The 4796-nt window shown below is 40.5% G+C and overlaps 1 pseudogene; it reads right to left on the bottom strand.

The window, feature by feature from the left end:
• Positions 1–381: 381 nt before the first annotated feature.
• Positions 382–750, bottom strand: LOC102869759 (annotated as a pseudogene).
• Between the last annotated feature and the right edge of the window lie 4046 nt (positions 751–4796).

The following is a 4796-nucleotide window of genomic DNA, read 5'->3' as shown; positions in this document are numbered from 1 at the left end:
CAGTGCGATTGGCACAGGACAGAGCGGAGTTTAGGGCTGTTGTACATAGGGTCGCTATGAGTCGCAAGCGACTCGACGGCACATAACAACAACAACAACACAGATGTATCTGCTCACAGGACAGTTGGAGGGCCTTCCCCCAGACCTCAAAGAGAGAAAGGATTTGGAGAGGTGTAACCAGAGCCCTGGCCAGTTCTGAGGACAGGACAGGCAGTGGCTCCAGGCAGGTCAGTTTTGGGTGTCTGCAAATCAAGTTCTAAAAACATCTGTGCCTTCACTGTAGGGGGAAAGGAGAGCATACATAAATGTTGGTGGTTTTGAATCCATCCCTATGGCCCTGGGCACTCACCAAGGGGCTCAAGCCCGGCTGGGATGGGGCTGTCACCACTGCTTCTTCTCATCCATGGATATGCCTCCTGGGCCCAGAACCACCACCAAAAGCAAGCACCCAATGATGGACATGGTCTGGAAGAAGTCATACTTGAGGAAGTCGCTCATGGGCTTGTACATGGAATGGCCCAGCAGGCGTTGAAGTACACGTTGATGGCGAAGAGCCAGACTACCAGCATCAGCGCCGCCAGCTTAGTCTTGAAACCGACGGCCACCAAGACCATCAGGGCTGTGCCCACAATTTTCTGCAGGATGGAGAAGCAGCTGGCGTCCAAGAGGGAGGAGGGTCATGAACATGAGGACGAGCAGCACTCGGCCACCTAGCTGCATGTTCTTCTTTGTGTCTATAATCCTATTCATTGTCCATGTGAATTGCTGTTGAGACGTCTGTGACCCATAGTGACCCTGTATAGCAGCTCTGAAGCCTGCTCTGTCCTGAGCTGGTCTCACTGCCTCTGACACGCCTATCCCCATTACCCCAGTTACTCTATCAATCCATCTCATCCAGGGTTGTCTTCTCCTGCAGCTTCTAAAAACCTGCTAGAGGGTTAGTTATGGGTCAATTCCAACCCAACAGTACACAACAACACAGTAGGGAAGGCATAGTAGTTGACCACTTTGAGGATTTAGAGTAGGAGCCTCTCCAAAAAAATAACATTTGAGCAGAGACCAAAATGACAAAAATGGTCAGCCTTGGAAGTAAGGGCAAGGGAGACAGGGGGAGTTTTGGCAAAAAGAATATGATCACAAAGGTCTTCAGATAGCAAAGAATTTGGAATGTTTGATATATCAAAGAAGGTCCGTGTAGTTAAAGCAGAAGAATGAGGAGATGAGAGTTGAAGGAGGTGATGATTCGGGTTTATAGGCTACCATAGGAGCACCTTGGAATAGGTGTTGTGAGTGAGGTGAGATCTTGTTCCTTGAAGAAAGGATGGCAGGAGAAACCCAGATTAACAACTATGACAACAAAAATCTTGAGAAAAGCAGAACAAAGGTGGAGGATTTACATTTCCTAATTTCAAAACTTACTACATTGTCATGTTGTTATGTGCCATCAAGTCATTTGCAACTCATAGTGACTCTATGTACAACAGCTTTGAACCCTGCTCTGTCCTGAGCCAGCTTCATTGTCTCTGCTATACCTACCCCATTACCCCAGTCACTGAGTCAATCCAACTCATCTAGGGTCCTATTGACATAAGGATAAATATATAGCCAATGGAATAGACTTCACAATACATAAATAAACCCTCAAATATATAGTTCATTGACTTGGTGCCAAGATAAATGAATGTCAGAACAAACTTTTAAACAAATGGATCCAGGATAACTGGATATCCACATACAGAAGAATGAATCTGGACTTGTCCCTTATAACCTTTGCAAATATTAACTCAAAATAAATCAAAGACCAAAATGTCAGACCTAAATTGATAAAACTCTTAGAAGAAAGCAAAGGAATAAATCTTTGTAACCTTTAATTTGGCAGTGGTTTCTTAGTTAAAACACCAAAAGCACAAGCAACAAAAGAAAACAGTTACAAATTGTTTTGGGGTGCTATCAAGTCAACCATGACTTACAGTAGCTCTATAAACAACAAATTACAAATTGGATATCATAAAAATGTGAAGCTCTTATGTTACAAAGGTTATTTATCAAGAAGGTATGGAGACAATTCACAAAATGGGAGAAAATATTTGCAACTCATGTATTTGATAAAAACCTTGTAGCTAAATTATCTAAAAAATTGTTGGAAATCAATATTTAAAAGAATCTAATTTTTAAAAATGGCAAACAGACATTCTTCCAAAATGGATATATGTTGTTGTTACGTCCCATCAAGTCGACCACAACCCATATGGATCCTATAAACGATGGATCTGAACTTCGCTCCATCCTGCACCGTCCTCATTAGATTTGTCATAGACATAAAAATGGCCAATAAAACACAAGACAAGATGGTGCTGTGAAGTGCAGTCAAGCACAACTCATAGCAACCCTGTGAACAGTAGATCAGATCTGAGCCCTCTCCTCTCCTATGCCTTCCTCATCTTCTCTTACACAATTAAGCCCACTACTACAGTCCCTGCATCAACTAATCTTATTGAGGATCTTCCTCTCTTTCACTGACTCTCCAACTTTCCAAACATGATGTCTCTTCCAAAGAATAGACTCTCCTAGCAATGTACCCAAAGTATGTGAGATGAAGCTTCACCATTCTTGCCTCTAAGAACACTGTAGCTGTACTTTCTCCAAGATATATCTGTTTGTCTTTTGGCAGTCTATGAGCTATTCAGTACTCTTCTCCAGCACAACTCAAAGATATCAATTCTTTCTGTCATCATTATTCATTGTCCGGTTCTCAGATCCATAGCAAGTAACTGAAAAGACCATGGTCTGAACTGTCCATGCCTTAATCTTCAAACTGACATCATTAATTATCAGTAATTTGGTGAAGTCCCTGACAGTGGATTTTCCCAATGTAATATGTCTCTTAATATGACTGATGGTATCAAGGATGTTGATTGTGGATCCAATTAAGATGAAATTGCTGACAACTGCAATCTATTCTCCATCTATCATGATGTTGTTGCTTACTGGTTCAGTGGTGAGGATTTTTGTCTTCTTGATGTTGAAATTCAATCCGTACTGAAGACTGTAGTCTTTGATTTTCCACAGAAAGCGTTTGAAGTCCTCCTCACTTTCAGCAAGCAAGGGTGTGTCCTCTGTTTAATGCCGGCTGTTCATGAGTTTTCCTCCAATCCTGATGTCACATTCTTCTTCATAGAATCCATCTTCCTGAATTATTTCCTCTACAAACAGACTGAATATGCAGATTGGTGTGTGAAAAGGATACAACCCTGATGCACACCTTTCCTGATTTTAAGTGATGCAGTGTTCCCTTGCTCTGTTCAGACAACAGCTTCTTGGTCTAGATATAGGTTTCACGTGAGCACAATTAAGTGTTCTGGAATTCCCATTTCTCAATGTTAGCCACAGTTCGCTATTATCCACACAGTCACTCATCAATCATCAGCAATCAGGGAATTGCAAATCAAAACCACAGTGAGATAATAAATCACACCCACTAGGATGATGGTAACAAAATGACAGAAAGTAGCAAGTGCTGACAAAAATAAGAAGACACTGGAGTCCTTGTATATTACCAGTGGAAATGTAAAATGGTGCAGATCTTTTACAAAACAATTTATAGTTCTCTTAGGTATGGATATGCTCAAGAGAAATGAAAACTTATATTCAGATATTATAGCACATGTGATTGTATACTGGATAAAAAGGTTTCATCTAAAAATTCTTGTATAAGGGGTGCATTGCAGGGTGGGTTGGGGGAAGAGGGGAAGAAAATGTTCAACAATGGGAAAAAATTAAAAACCAACAAAAAAACCCCACCTCAAAAACCCAACAACAACAAAAAATCACCCCCACAAAAATATTTCCCTCAAGTTGGAACCAACTCATGGCAGGTTTTCAGGGGCTATAGATCACCCCTGAGGAGACTGTCCATTCTTCTCCCCTGGAGCTGCTGGTGTGTTTGAATTACCAGAGTGGTAATCTCCTCAGTGCAAGTCCTTAGGGCTATGATACCACAGCTCCCAATATGTACTTCACCATAATAAGAAATAATAAATTGAAAAAAAATGCATGTATGCACACTCATGTTTATGTGGCTTTGTTCACAATAGCAAAGAGTTGGAAACAACCTAAGTGCCCATCAAAAAATGAATGGATAGAGAAGCTGTGTTATAGCCACAATGGAATACTATACTACACTGAAAAACAAGGAACTCATGAAATATACAAAATGGGTGACGCTGGAGGACATTATACTGAGTGACATATGGCCAGGACTGACATTATACCTAAGTCACAAAAGGACAAATACTGCATAGTGCCAGTGTTGTAAAATGGGACTGACATCGGGGTTGGAGTGAGACTGAGAAAGATAGGATAAATTATGTATACTGCATTGGAACAGATGAGGGAGCAAACTGTTTAAAAGGGATATATGATTAGGTATTATTGTCATGATGGAATCCAGAATGAAGGCTGCGTAAGTGGAGTGGACTTGGGGTGAGGGATTGTATAACAAGGAAAGAATTTTTCTTCTACTTTTCAAAACGAAGGCTGCAGAGTGGAGTGGACTTGGGAGGGGGATTGTATAACAATGAAATAATTTTTCTTTTACTTTTCAAAGAGAAGAGAGAACTGGCAGGGGAGGTTGGGTAGGGAGAAAAGTGCTTCAATGAATGAATGGAAATCCAAAGTCTCTATAAACATTCATTAAAATTAATCAATTAAAAAAACTTGAAAATGAAAAATGTGTGTGTAGTTAATTTCACTATATATAAAGAAATATATTAGCAAACATGAATATTCTAATAAGT

The sequence above is a fragment of the Elephantulus edwardii genome, unplaced genomic scaffold (genome assembly GCF_000299155.1).
Source record: "Elephantulus edwardii isolate Elephantulus edwardi_28Jun2011 unplaced genomic scaffold, EleEdw1.0 scaffold00095, whole genome shotgun sequence".
NCBI lineage: Eukaryota > Metazoa > Chordata > Mammalia > Macroscelidea > Macroscelididae > Elephantulus > Elephantulus edwardii.
This window is presented reverse-complemented; position numbering and strand designations above follow the sequence as displayed.